Source organism: Gigantopelta aegis, chromosome 13 (assembly GCF_016097555.1).
Source record: "Gigantopelta aegis isolate Gae_Host chromosome 13, Gae_host_genome, whole genome shotgun sequence".
NCBI classification, from domain to species: domain Eukaryota; kingdom Metazoa; phylum Mollusca; class Gastropoda; order Neomphalida; family Peltospiridae; genus Gigantopelta; species Gigantopelta aegis.
Window position 1 is genome coordinate 15,321,570 of NC_054711.1, and position 16,426 is coordinate 15,337,995.

The following is a 16,426-nucleotide window of genomic DNA, read 5'->3' on the forward strand; positions in this document are numbered from 1 at the left end:
ATAGCCCAATGGGCCCACCGACGGGAATCGATCCCACACCGACTGAGCATCAAATGAGCGCATTACCTCTGGGCTACATCACGCCACAAATAGAAATGATGCAAATTTAAGGATTATCAGAATTGTTATTGAGTGCATTAAAAAAAATTCATGCATTCCTAGAATGTTCTAGACAAATATTCAGGTCACCACTGTAATTATCGCACTTTGTTTAAAATATATCTGAAATGTCAGTGTAGTCCTGACCTGTAATACAAGTTAAAGTAAAACGTTTTGCTTTGTTTAAGGATACCACTAGGGCACACTGAATAATCAACCATCGGCTACCTATAGTCTATAGTAACAAGGGATCTTTTATATCCCATAGACTGGAAAGGACATACCACTGGCTGGAACGAGGAATAGCAGAATGGGCCCCATCATCAGGGATCAATCCTAGACCAAACGTGCACCAGACAAGCACTTTACCCACTGGGCTATATGTCCCGCCCAAGCTCATCTGTAGTACAAACTTGTGCTAGGTAACTTGTCGGTTATGCAGACACAATTTATGCTACTGAACAATTGTTATCTAGATGAAAAATCATACCGAACAGTCGTCTGGTTACCTACAACTTTGAAACACTGTACCCTGCATTGTTTTGTGTACAGTATTCTGTCTGTATATATTGATATTCATTCCCTGATCAGCTACATGTATTCCCAGCGTTTCAGTTGTCACTTCCTCAACATACAATGTACATGCTCACTGTCCAGGCAATCGCCAAGATGAGCTCGGTTTCGTGCTTCCACCACATACGTACAGGTACATGCATGTTTTATTTCATGACACAACAAAAAATATTTCAAAGTATCATTCTCGACTTTCTTGACTTGCGGTAACCTGGTTATCAGGGCCCCGTTCCACAAAGCGATCTTAGCCGTACGATCAACTTAAGTGCATAAGGGTAGCTATGTGCTTAAGGTAATCTTAGGACTAAGATCGCTTTGTGGAACGGGGCCCTGGTTATCTGGGGCCTAATTCACAAAGGTCTCTTAGGCTCTGCTAGATAACAAAAGCATCCTCTTTGCAAGTCTTTTAACATTTCACTGCGAGATCGCAAAGTTACAAGAGTTTAGTGAATTAGGCCCCGGAATAACAGATCTCGACCTTTTATGCACCTTAACCTAAAAAATGTTTAATGAATATGTTTATTATGCAACTGTGACACGTACTGCGGCTTTAAAAGGTCATCTTATGGTATTCACTTTGTTGAAAAAGTTTGTTTTATTTAATGACGCCACTAGAACACATTGATTTTTTATCTTATCATCGGCTATTGGATGTCAAACATATGGTCATTCTGACACTGTTTTTTACAGGAAACTCGACAGGCAGCAAGGGATCTTTTATTTGCGCTTCCCACAGGCAGGATAGCACAAACCATTGCCTTTACTGAACCAGTTATGGTCGGTGCAAGTGGTTTACACCTACCCACTGTGGAGCACTCACTCAGGGTCTGGAGTCGGTATCTGCTTCACAGGGACCACACCACCACTCCCTGCTTAATAATAGTCTAGCCCACGAAATAAAATCTGTTTTGATTAACAAAACCACTAGAGCACATTGATTTAATAATCATTGGTTATTGGATGTCAAACATATGGTAATTTTGACATATGAGCCGACACATGGGAAAACCTACAACTTAGCAACAAAAAAAGTTTGTCTTATTTTTTGGTAAATAACAGGTAATAACCTTACAAAACTAAATCTCAGGTATTTGAGCTCTATCTTAATTATATCTTGTAAAAATACAGCATTAATGACGTCACGTTTTCAAAATCAAAATGGACAGCGTCAAAATGAAATTTCAATGTTATTACTTTATTCTAGGTTACTTCGCGCCCAATTTCAATGAAATCAATTGATTTGGAATCGGTTCTTTTTTCATTTTATTTTTACCCAGTATTTTAAGTGATATATTCCTCTTTCTTTTCTTTTTTTAAAGCAATATATTCCGATTTAATTTTTTAAATAATTCTACAGATCTCATACATGAATGTAATACTAATTAGTGAGAGATATGAAATTTAGCGAACTACAACATTTCGCACCAATTTTTTCAATTTTCTGTTACATATTGCACCCCACCCCACTTTATTCAGATTCCTGTATCCACTATGGAGTAATTTCATATTTTGTTGGTGTTGTACTGTCGTACGATATCGTTTCATTCTTCAGTTGGTAGTGGGCATGTTGTAACCTGGTACTTGGGGCCGACAAAGGGTCGAATGGTTTTATATATAGTTTTGTTTGTTGTGACAAGTGTTCTCACTGGTCTATTTAAGCGGGGCGGCCGGCCCACTTTTGTATTTTGCAAACCCCCCCCACCCACCTTCGTGTTTTCGCCGCCCCCTTTATTTTTCTACACCCCTCTTTATTTTCTCACATCTACTATATTTTACAACACCCAGCTCCGCTATTTCATATTGCACTTTTTTTTCCAAACACTGGGGATTTTTTTTTATCAGTTTGCACACTCGACATAAAAAAAAACAAGCCACTGTATGGAAAGCTTCAGTAGCTTACGATACATGTGTAGTTACCGTAACGTAATTTAACACTATTTTAACAGCCTCTGTTGTGTCTCATACCAGTATTCATTTGCACATTTGATACACACAATTAAAGTTTTATTTTATTTGAGCAATAAAAACATTTTATTTTTATCGTTTCGGCAATCTCCGATTGAAAAAAATACACTTATCTGGCATAAAATTTGTCATGTAATCAGAACGGTCATTCTGTCTTTTGTGTCCACTAACTTTCGTCTGATATTTTGTTCTCAATTGCAGATGTAGTTGGTAGTAACTGATGATTTTTAATTACTGTCAATTGTTTATTCGGCAATTCTTTATAAAATATTAGAAACTTTTCATTTTGGGGCTATTACCTGTTATAAAAAAATTTAAAGTATTTTTCTTGGACGCCAAAATATATATACACCGCCTTTACAAAAACGAAACTACTTTTTATCACCAGTGCGATCGATTCATTCGATGAAGAAATAAAAATAACATAGACATGTTATCCCAATTTAGGGGATCACCTTTATTTTTTTAGATATCTTGAAATCTTTATGAAGTGAGTAAAGTGAACAGATATTATAATAATTTAATAATTATCACACACGTGCACACACTCACATAGCAATAATAATAATAATAATTGGTTGAGGGAGAAACCACCTTTCAAGAATTGATCTACTATACCTCCACATGTTAATCTCTAGACCAGCTTATGCAATGACATCATGACGTATAATAAAGGTATATAAATGAAATGTTTCTGTTACCGTACCATAATGTGTGTGTAGACAACAGTAAATTTGTTTGCAAACGATGGTAAAATAAATAACTAAAAATGTAGTATTGTTACAGATATATATCTTTGTTTTTTTTGTAGGAAATGATTTAGTTTTCAGTATTTAGATTATAAATAGAAATAGGAGTAGAAATAGTGGTGTTGATTGTAGTCCACAGAACAGGTAGGCGTAACCGAATGGTAGACCCATGCAACACAATACGATCCTAATTTGATGTTTGGTCTAACTTATGAATATTGTATATAACTTCTGGAAAAGGTGTTGAACTTTATGTTATGTATAATCATGTACGTTATAAAAATGTGTGATACTCCTTATGCTTGTAAAGGTGTATCAAAGTACTGATGGTATTGCTAACGATCTCGACCAATGTTCTCAGGTACAAAATACAAAATACATGTAGTAACCAAACACTATTGTACAGATATATGTTTACTTCAAACTGATCTTCATGTAAAGAAAATGTCATCTTCTAAATTCTTCAAAACAAACAACGCAAACAGGATGTTAACTTTTACTTCCGCGATTACATACGACGTCAAACTCTGAGCCGCGTTTACTCGGTTTCTGACATGTGTGTGACGGCTCATATAGCCTTTGAGAGGAAAGCAGCTATATTTTTTCATTAGTAGCAATGGATCTTTTATATGCACCATCCCATAGTCAGGATAGCATATACCACAGCCTTTGATATACCAGTCGTGATGGACTGGCTGGAACGAGAAATAGGCTAATGGGCTCATTGACAGGGATCGATCCTAGACTGACCATGCATGCGTCAAGCACACACTTTACCACTGGGCTATGTCCCTGCACATTAAAGAGAATGCTAAACTATTTTAAAACATTAAATAGTGGTGGTGGTCCGATTAATTGGAATAATCGAAGGTTGGTTGGTAAAGTCCAAATTCCAACTAATCGATTACAATTTCTGGTAATCGATTATAAACAAACATGCACATACTTTATGCTATGGAAACTGTCAAGTGACCTGAATGGTATCTATAAAAAAAAAGGTAACTATAAATTTCAACTCAGTATTATTTGCGGATTCATCAGCGAAATGTAATGTTTATACTATGTTACCATTTTGCATAAATACATAATATACATGATATCCTACAATACAAATAGTTAAATCAATTTTAATTGAGCATTCTATTTTCAAGGGGCAGGTTTCCATTCTCATTATATGTGTGGTCCTTAACCATATGTCCCGACATCATATAACCGTTAATAAAATGTGTTGAGCGTGTTGTTAAATAAAACATTTCCGTTCTATTTTTAACTTGCGAGATCTGTGCGTTTCGCCAATAATTTTTATTTTATAACAACAGGCTGGTCTAGACACTTTGGAGTGCATCAAAAAGCGAACCGAAGCATGTGAACATGATGATTTTTTAACAAAAGAACATGTCCTTTCTTTAACTTGAAAAGAAAGTATATTTTTAGATACAAAAAATAATAATGACAATGTCACATGTATAGTACTGTACTTTTATTATCTTTTGTATTCATTAGATACCCTGAGTAACAATATGCTTCAGTGGTGTCAATAAGCAAACAAACTCACATATTTTTACGAAATATGATGCTGGACCATCCCTTAATTGTTGTGGCGATACTAAAGTGTGTCTTTTTATCCATTGTCAATAAAGACATTTTATTTTGTTAAAATGTCAACAACCAATGATTATAACCAATGATTGGTTGGTTCAAAATCAAACCAATTCCCACCACTATCAAACAGTAGTTGCTAATCAAATTTCTATTGACTAGAAATGTCGCTAATCAAAATTTTAAAAATAAAATGTTCCCAGCAGCCTGGTATTGGGTAACTTGAAAGACAGTTCTCAGCTTATTACGATGGCTGCTACAGGCTGCTACCTTCTGCAAATTTCAGATTTTGGGTCGGAGGAAAAATAAGAGATGGAAGGCATAAATATATATATTAAATTAAGTTTATGGTTCCAGCAGAAAAAAATAATAATAATAATAATCCCCCCCAAATTCAATGACTGCTGTCATCGTAAGATGAGAAACATTTATGATTATTATTCAGCCAGTGCTCCACAACTGGTGTAACAAAGGCTGTGGTACTGGTATGTGCTATCCTGTCTGTGGGATGGTGCATATAAAAGATCCCTTGCTGCTAATCAAAAAGAGAAGCCCATGAAGTGATGACAACGGGTTTTCTCTATATATCTGTGTGGTCCGTAGCCATATTTCCAACGCCATATAATCATAAATAAAATGTGTTGAATGCATCATTAAATAAAATATTTCCTTCTAGATTATGGTTGCCCCACTCCCATGGCTAGTGATATTCAATGTTGGGCTAGTAAATAACTACTATCGCCATGCCAGCCAGGGCTTCTAGATTATGGTATCCCAATCCCATGGCTAGTGATATTCAGTGTTGGGCTAGTAAATAACTACTATCACCATGCCAGCCAGGACTTCTAGATTATGGTAGCCCCACTCCCATGGCTAGTGATATTCAATGTTGGGCTAATAAACAACTACTATCGCCATGCCAGACAGGGCTTCTAGATTATGGTAGCCCCACTCCCATGGTTAGTGATATTCAATGTTGGGCTAGTAAATAACTACTACTGCCATGCCCGACGGCTACTGAAAAAAAAAGTTGTCAAATGCTGCATATGTAGTCTGTTTTGTAAATATGAATATCCTGTCCCTAACCCCACCAGTCTTAGTGTTTTCAATTGCTATTTCCCTTTTAGGGTAACATATCTGATTATTACTGCTGTGCTAGGGTACGAACTTTAAATCTTTAACTGTGCATGCATGTAAAATGATGATAAAAAGACACGGAATTACACAATCTCAGCAATGCACTTTGATTTAAACAGCTAACTTGCAAAACTTGAATAACAAGCTTTTTTCACCACTTTACTGGTCCAGGTACAAGTATATTCAAAGACTATTCAGATAGCTTGGGTGTGAATCAACTAGCAGCCCATTAGATCGAATACTTCTATCGTTCTATATATATATATTATATATATATACAGTGAAACCCTTCTAAACCAGACACCCTTTGGACCAATATAAATGTCTTGGTTTTAAGAGGGATCCGCTTTAGAGAGGTTAAGTTATGTATTGGTTTTTAGAAAGAGACTTTGTAAAACGTCCGGTTTTGATGGAATTCCGGTTTACAAAGGGTCCGGTCTTGAGAGGTTTCTCTGTGTATATATATATATATATACAGATTCAATCCATTAGCTTGAAAAAAAACCTAATGCATATTTGTTTAACACCTCAGGCATTTAGTACCTGACATAAGGTTATTTCGACACTTCGTCTAGAAACAGGAGAAAAAACAAACACTTGTGTGATATAGGCAACTATAAAAATAACAGCAAGGTATCTTCTACATGCAACCGGTCTCAGTGGCGTTGTGGTTAGGCCATTGGTCTACAGGCTGGTAGGTACTGGGTTCAGATCCCAGTCGAGGCATGGGATTTTTAATCCAGATACCGACTCCAAACCCTGAGTGAGTGCTCCGCAAGGCTCAATGGGTAGGTGTAAACCACTTGCACCGACCAGTGATCCATAACTGGTTCAACAACGGCCATGGTTTGTGCTATCCTGTCTGTGGGAAGCGCAAATAAAAGATCCCTTGCTGCTAATCGGAAAGAGTAGCCCATGTAGTGGCGACAGTGGGTTTCCTCTCAAACTCTGTATGGTCCTTAACCATACATGTATGTCTGACACCATATAACCGTAAATAAAATGTGTTGAGTGTGACGTTAAATAAAACATTTCTTTCTTTCTACATGCAGTTTCTGATATGAACGGTATACACCAGTCTTTGCAGAGCTCAAAACAGCGGCCTGCCAAAAGTGAAAAGGCTCAAAAGCAGTCCATTTTTTAGACGTAGCAATTTAAAATAGAAATTCACCTGCTCAAGCTGCCAAAATATCTTGTAAATCGGTTATATTTTAATTCTATAATGCACTAAAATATATTCATATTCAAGCAGTGGTAGGATGTGACGTAATCTGTCAATGTCATGGCATGCACTATAGTATACTGTATAAAGCAATCATCATGACGTCAGATTATTTATAATTATGTCACATACTTCAGAGGCTTTCACCCCTATTGAAGAGTATACTATAAAAAAAAGAAATATTGCATGCTTTTTGTCCTAAAAGATATCATCGAAGCTAATCACTTTTTATATTGGAGGGGGGAGGGGCAACCCACACTATGTATGTATGTATGATTTTATAAAATGTAATAGTAGAAAAAAGGTTTGATGGGGGGGGGGGGGGGCATTGCCTTTGTGCCACACACACACATATTACCACACTGAAGTTGATATATAGGTCAGTGAACATTCTGTTTTCAAAATCTTGATCAGCGATATTTCTAGTCAACTTAAACTTGATTAGCAACTACTGTTTAATGTTCTAAAATTGTGTAGCAAGTTCTGAAACTTGCGTAGCAAATCACAACGTGATACTGAACAAAATGTTCTCTGTAGGTGACAAGGTTACAACAGATCAGTTAAGTGGAAACTGAGTTGGGTTTTTTTTAATGTCGGTACAAAATGTGGAAAAAATCCAAAGTAAATAATGACAGTAGAGTAATTTATCACAGTTGTTAACAATGTGGTTCGGACTTAATTTAGATAACCGATTTTTCAGAGAAGTAAATTATGTAATCTAATCGAAACAATGCATACTGTAGTTCTTAGGCTAGCAGATTTCCTATGAAGACTTTAGATCAGTTAGAATCAAATGTTTGACATCCTATATCTGCTGACATAGCCCTGAGGTAATGCTGTCGCTTGATGTGCGGTCTGTCTCGGATCGATCCCCGTATAGGTGGGCCCATTGGGCTATTTCTTTGAAGACAACACGTCAGAACTACCAAATATTTTATGTACATCCAATAGCTCATGATTAATTAATCAGTGTGCTCTAGAGTTGTTGTTAAACAAAGTAAACCTTGACTATCACTGAGATGTGCGTCTTGCTCCTTGTGAAATGCTGGGCTAGCTCTGCCGGCAAAATATTGTCCTCCAAATTATCTATAAAACTTAATAAATTGGTGAAACACAGTTATTTTCTAACAACATAGATGCATCAATTACATGGAATTATTCTGACAAATCAATAAAAGCAATTACCAAATGTTTTCAAAATTCGCAGTTGGTGAATTATGCAAATGCCAAAACTACATGTAGTCAGGGCTTCTAGAATTTTTACAAAATCCACTAGCCATGGGATCAGAGATTTTTTAAATTTACTAGCCACAATTAAAAATTCACTAGCCCTACTTTATTTAATATAATTTTACTAATAGTAATAATCAGATGTTACCTAAAGAGAGAGATAGAGATTAAAAACACTAAGATTGAGGGATGGGGTGGGGGTAGGATATTCATATTGACCAAATTATAGACTAAAATGCAGCATTTAACAACTTCGTTTTCACTAGCCGTCGGCCATGGCAGTAGCAGTTATTTACTTGCCCAACCTTGAATATTACTAGCCATGGGAGTGGGGCTACCATAATCTAGAAGCCCTGATGTAGTCCTGGAAATAAAAAAACACTTTGACACAACCTATTTATTACAGTTCTCCCTGCATTACAGCAAACATGAAGCGTGGCACAGTACACCTGGAGTTGCAATTAACTACTACCCGACAGTCACCAAAGGTAAATTAACGAGTCACAACATCCAGGTAAGCTTATATAATGTGTACTGTCGTCTTGACAGATTGAATGACTGTTTCTAAGAAAAATACATCTATTGTGCAAGTACTGTAAACAAATCAAGAACTGTGAGAAAAGCAAAAAAACAAACAAAAACCACAATTGTAAATAAATAAAAAGGAATGTTCGACAATCCAGCACATCTTTTAGCTGACCAATACAGTATCTAAAGATAAGTTTTGTTTAATGACTGTTGGACTACACAGATTTTGAGAGGAAACCTGCTGTCTCCACTACATGGACTACTCTTTCCGATTAGCAGCAAGGGATATTTTATTTGCGCTTCCCACAGGCAGGATAGCACAAACCATGGCCTTTGTTGAACCAGTTATGGATCACTGGTCAGTGCAAGTGGTTTACACCTACCCATTGAGCCTTGCGGAGCACTCACTCAGGGTTTGGAGTCGGTATCTGGATTACAAATCCCATGCCTCGACTGGGATCCAAACCCAGTACCTACCAGCCTGTAGACCGATGGCCTAACCACAACGCTACCGAGGCCGGTATTGCTCTAATTAAATGGTGTTGTTAAATAAAAAACAAACTTTAATTTTCAATTCGGTCATGTTCATGAAGCATATATACATGTATATTATATATAGGTAGCCAATAGAATGTAGCTCAGTGGTAGAGTGTTCGCTTCAGGTGCTGTAGTTTGTAGGATCAATCATACTCAGTAGACCCATTGTCAATTTGTTCCCCCCATTCTAGCTACAAAGTTTATTAATCATTGACTATTGGATGTCAAACATTTGGTAATTATGACTCGTAGTCATCGGAGGAAACCTGCTACATTTTTCCATTAGCTGCAAGGGATCTTTTATAAGCACAATCCCACAGACAGGAAGGCACATACCACGGTCTTTGACCAGTTGTGGTGCACTGGTTAGAACAAGAAAAAACCTACTCAGTTGAATGGATCCACAGTGGTGGTTCGATCCTGTGATGCAAGCACCTCAAGCACTCAACCGACTGAGATAAATCCTGCCCCCCTCAGAAGATTGTAAGATCAATCATACACAGTGGACCCAATGTCATTTTTCCCCCATTCTAACTAAACAACATACTTTATAATTACACGCACATACATGTAGATAGTGTATATGGACAGATCTGTAACATCATAAGACTCCCCGTTCTATTGTGTATATGAATATACATGTATACATTCATCAGTCACAGTATATTGACCTCAAGGGGCAAGCAATTTAAAAAATCTAGTTCATGCATAGTATGCAGTTCAGAAATTGTCTAGTCATTCTAGTTAGGAGTATAACCTGGGGAAATATTTGTAACCCAAGGCGTGGAAAAACACATCCCCATTCTTCTTACGCCAAGTGGTGACATCACAAAAACTCCAGTCAACCATAACAAAAAAAACAAAAAAACTAAGAAAAAATGAAGAAAGAAATTGTTTACATTAATCATATTGACGTACAAAAATCTTCCTGAATCATGATCTAGGGGGTTTTTGGGGGTGGGTGGGAGTTTAAAACTAGGATTTTATTCTTGTTTTCTTTTTAAATATTTTTGAAACAGGTAAATTTTTTTAAATTAAAAGTATATTTAGAACTTTACCTTTTACTAGTATGTTGCTATGGGGGGCGTAGCCCAGCTCGTCTAATGCGCAGTCAGTCTAGGATCGATTCCCATCGGTGGACTCATTGGGCTATTTCTCATTTCAGCCAGTGCACCACAACTGGTATATCAAAGGCTGTGGTATGTGCTATACTGTCTGTAGGATGGTGCATATAAAACATCCCTTGCTACTAATTGAAAAATATAGTGGGTTTCCTCTCTTAGACTGTCAAAATTACCAACTGTTTGACATCCAACAGACAATGATTAATAAATCAATGTGTTCTAGTAGTGTCGTTAAACAAAACAAACTTTAACTGTATGTTGCTAGATTGATATGACAGACTTTGCTGTTTAATGAGAGCTATCATGTACCACTCCCCTGAGACTAGTTCAAGAATTGTAATAATTAGCTCCCCTTACCATGTATGTGAATGTATATGCAGGGTTTTATTTCTAAAATTTGACTTGACACCCATGGCTTTGACATTGGGAATTTTAGTGTTTCATTTCAAAAACATCTTATTAAGCTAAGTTAGAATTTAAAAAAAGTAATGAGCACTATACATGTACTAATGTTTATTCAAATAAATATATCTATTATGCATTACAAAATATTATTGGGGAGGGAAGGTTTGTCCAGTTGTTACATTCAGATTGGGAATTTTTTTACTCCAAAATTGGGAATAAAAAAAATACAGCCTCTGGAGAATGGTGAGGAGTGGTGTCCATTATTGGAGTGTAGAAACATAGGTAATAAAACCCTGATATGGTACATGTATGTATCAATATGGTAATATCTTAAATCACTCCCCATAATATAAAGTTTATTTTGTTTAACCACAACACTAGAGCAGTTTGAATTATTAATCATCGGCTATTAGACGTCAAACATTTGGTGATTTTGACATGTAGTCTCAGAGGAAACCCGCTACATTTTTCCATTAGCAGCAAAGGATCTTTTATATGCACCATCCCACAGACAGGACAGCACATACCATGGCCTTTGATGTACCAGTCATAGTGCACTGGTTGGAACAAGAAATAGCCCAATGGGCACATCGATTCCAAACCGATCGCGCATCAAGTGAGCACTTCACCACTGGGCTATGTTTCACCCACCCCCATAATATAAGTTAGGGGAGCAATTAATCACTCCTCTTTAATTGCTATAGGGCAATGTCAGTGTCTGAAGTCTAATTAATATCTAATATACTCTGCCACTAATATAGCTGGTCTGACCCACGGCACACTAACAACCACCGGTATAGTAGGTAGTTACAAACTGCCTCAAGATTAAACAATGCCAGTTAACTTCTGAACACTCCCCGAAGTGGTCAGACTAAGCCCACAGCTAAAAGCTGATCGGGAATAGCAGGTGTGTGGCATGGATAGCCACAAAAGACAAGCACATGTCACGGTTAGAGAGACAAGAACTGGGAATGGGATGTGGAGATGGACAGCAAAAGTTGAAAGATAGGAGTTGTCAGATCAGGAAGAAATTAGATGGAATTCAAAGGAGAGAAACGAAAGGCAGGGTTTCTGCCAGAGGGTAAAACAGGTATGGCGCCATACCCAATTTTTTTTTTTTAAGTAAAGCTCTTGACAAAATTAATTACTTATCATTACTCTATGATTTTCTTAACCCTAAACTTAACCCATTTTCTTTCTGGGGGAGGCCCCATATACCCACTGTTGTTGACATAGCGCCATTCCCAAAAAAATTCTGAAGGCGGACATTGGGGGGGGGGGGGGGTATTTTTTTTGTAATCTAATATTCATGTATTGTAAAGAAAATAATCTGTACAACTAGCTCACACATAGTCTGATCTTATCTTTTATACAGGTACAGATGTACTCAAAAGATAATTAGGTTGCCACACCTTAATTATGTTGTACTTAAACTGTTTCGGAGTATAAAACAACAGACTTCAATAGTGACGTGAATTACACAACACACAAACAGAGCAGTGATTCGCTTGAAATAAGACTAGTACTAATACATACATTCCGGGTTTATGCCAGAGCATAAGGATACGAGACAGGGTGGCAGTGGGAGCAACAACCACTACCACCACCCCACCCCTCCCCTCAGTGCTAGAACAAAACCTCAAATTTGGGCAAAAATCTAAGATATTCAGGCAAAATGTGCAAAGTTGATACCTTTTGACCATATATTTCCATCATTCTACCCTCAAAATTAGTTATAATCCATGTAAAAATGTGTAGTAATTCGTTTACATCCCTATATAGCTATTTGGCAGTAATGCTAATATGAATTAATGATGCAGATTCAGGCATTTTTGTTTAAGTTGGACAAAACCCAGTCTGCATACCTCTACAAAAATGGGAGCCCATAGGCCTATGTGCCAGAGTGTAAAATGGGTATGGCGCTATACCCAAAATATTTTGTCAGTTTTAAAATTATTTTTTAAGTTAACCTTTTGACAAAATTCATTACTCTTATTATTACTAACGGGCGTAGAAAGGTGCCAAAAAGTGCGGGGGATGAGACACACACACACACACATACATACATGTATAAATATATATATATATATATATATATATATATAAAACCATCACTGCTACTACAGTGGGGGGACATATGCCCCCTTACCCCACTCCCACCCATCCAACCCCCCGCCAGTGTTACTGTATAATTTTCTTAACCCTAACGCTAAAGTTTACCGCTTTCTTTCTGGCGGAGGCCCCACCCCACCCCCATAACCCTTGTTGACTGTGGTTGCATTCAATTCCATAGCACCATACCCAAAAAATATCTTCCTAGCAGAAACACTGACAGTGTAATATTTTTTCATCATAACATAATATGTATTATTATATATAAAACTTTTCTTAAATAAATACTATAATCGAGACCCCCTGCCCAACAAGCCACCAAACAAATTAATTATAGTTCTAGGTAAATAGGCCTAGTTACATGCTTCACAATGCACGGGCATAGGAAGGTGTCAAAAAGCAGGGGGGGGGGGGGGGGGGGGGGCGGCACACACATATATATATATATAAATACATGTAAAAATATATAAAAACTATCACTCAAAGTGGGGGACACATGATCCCCTTGTCCCCCAGCTTACTAGCCAGTGCAATGACAATGTACACATGGGTTTTTTCAAATGTTTTCTTAAAACTAATGTAAACAATATATCTGATTCAACACATTACAAAAAAATATATATTAAAAATACTACTAAAATAAAATGTTGATAAATTACCATTCATAACTTATTCTTTTTTAAAATCAAACAAAGAAAAATAAATCGAACAATCACCTGGTACCGAGAAAACGGAATGGGTCTAAACTGTAGACCAATATATATCAGTGTAGACAGCTGGCTGGTTACCAAACCGCTTCCCGTATCTTTGTCGGACTTTTTCTCCCCCGTGTTCGTATACTCGGGAGTAGCGTCTTTTTGCTTACTGAACCCAAACGAAAGCCATCCGATACTAAAGCCTAAAACGTGACAATTAATTGCCCAAATAGACCGTACACTGCCTGCGAACGTGGTTTACGCAATAGGCCAAGCCACTAGCCGGTAATGTCAAAAGCCAAACAAATGGAACGGTTGTGCTTCGAGACGGGGGATCGGACCCAATGTTTCGTAACATTTCCATATTTTAACCTTCATGGGGACATTTGGTTCTGGGGGATATTCTAAGACCACAACTCAGCTGCGGCGTGCTAATGTGTTTGGGACTTAATTTTGATCGCTAACGAAGAAATCATAATAATTATATATCAACCTTGGTTAACCTACCTCACGTTTTCAGTGCTTCCGCACAGCTGCCTTCTGCACATGCGTAGTATTGGCTGTGGAAAAAAAAAGAGGCGGATTATGGGAGACCACTTCAGACGTGTTGCCTTTCAATTGACGTCATCATTGACTGTTGAAATAAATTACTATCACTATGGTATATATAGACAATATTGAATCTGCATCCATGCTATATCACATTTATAGCTCAGGAAAAATAAATATTTTCCTTTGTTAGTAAAAATGTATCGCTGTTGTATTGAACGTCTGGTATAGCCTACATCAATACAGCATGTAGGCTAAGGATCACGAATACGCAAAATACGAATACTGATACGCAAAAGCTCATTGGCCAAAGTCAAAATTATATTTATAACTAATAAAAAACGATATATTCAATCGTTCAAAATATTTTTTCAATTCAAATAACGTTATGCATACATGTATAATTTTAATATGGCAATCTTCCACCATAAACATTCAATCTATCACAATATCCATAAATACCACACACACACACACACACACACACACACAAACACACACACACACACACACACACACACACACACACACACACCTAAAACGAAAGAAATCTATTAATACATTTAAGCGCTGATAGAGGCCACATAACAAAAATAGTTGGCAGTCGCGAAAATGTTAAATGAAAGCCCGATCGTGAATTATTTTAGCCGCGAAAATATTTGCGTATACGGTATCACTATTATCACTGGCGTAGGAAGCAGGTGAAATACGTAATTGATGACGGGTTTCTTCCAGTAGTGTGTGTATTAGTTGTGAATAAGCGAAATATTTGTTATCGGCGAACTCAAAAATTATTAATGTAAAGGTATTTAGCGTCAGACTTAGAATTGTTGCTGTATTAGAGCGGGAATCTTTGTCTACCGTGTGGTTCCGGGGTTTTCGCTATAAGAGTGAGCTCTGACGGCAGAGAACGATCATACACCGTCCGAATGTCCATCTGTCTCTCGAACTGCAGAGTACTCAGGCTACTATTAGACCTACATGATATGCAATGTATTTTCTTGTTTATATAATAATATCGGTGTCTTTATATTCAATGTGGTTCTGGTCGTTCTAAGGTTTGAAGCAATCCAAACTAAATTTTATCTCCCAGTAATTTCGTACGCACGAACTAATATTCACACTAGGAAATAAGAATAAATTTGAGCTACTAGCCTACAGTTAGAAACACACTAGACACTAGGTATATATATATATATATATATATATATATATATATATATATATATATATATATATATATATATATATATATATATATATATATATATATGAAGAGTTTAGGCGCAAAACTTTGCCGTTCTTATAATGACAGAAAATTCAGGATATTAGTCCCTTTAATTTTAATTTAATCACACAGGCGTTGAGAAATGACAGTAACTGGAGATGAGTGTGTGGGTGTGAACAGTTTTACACACAAACACACACACACACACACACACACACACACACACACACACACACACATTATCAACAGAGTTAGGGGTGCATGTAGTCCACCTCTACCCTCCACCTCGCTTACCACGCTAATCATAACATACGATGCAAAATTGGTGATACGTCCGGTCAGATCGTGGTGGAACAATGGTCGTGTCGTAGCCTATACTATGACAGATGGCAAGTTTCCTACGTTACCTGTATGTTAATTTGTTATTTTTGGCGTACACGTTGTCGCGTGTTTTTGTTTCACACACCTGCCTGTGTCTGTAATGACATCCGTTCCTAGGACACCGTCTGGTTAAGGTCCAGCTGACAGCAGGGCGGGGGTATAGATCAGTAATAGAGCGCCAGGGCCGTACCTAACGCGGATTGGGTGGGGAGTCGGGGAAAAGTGGAGTTTTTTTGTTTAACTGGAGAAGAAGTTTGCTTTGTTTAACGACACCACTAGAGCACATTGATTTA

The 16,426-nt window shown here is 37.2% G+C and overlaps 1 protein-coding gene across 3 annotated transcripts in view; it reads right to left on the reverse strand.

Annotated features, from left to right (window-relative positions):
• LOC121387485 (sodium-driven chloride bicarbonate exchanger-like) overlaps nt 1-14,526 on the reverse strand; it is a 153,560-nt gene extending 139,034 nt beyond the window's left edge. Inside the window, exon 1 of one of the 3 annotated variants that reach the window (XM_041518621.1) lies at nt 14,483-14,526. The gene's annotated coding sequence lies outside the window, so the exon portion shown is untranslated. Of the gene's footprint in view, nt 1-13,996; nt 14,459-14,482 lie in introns of those variants that run through there. The other 2 variants (XM_041518620.1, XM_041518623.1) reach the window with 2 other exon arrangements.
• Nucleotides 14,527-16,426: the final 1,900 nt, after the last annotated feature.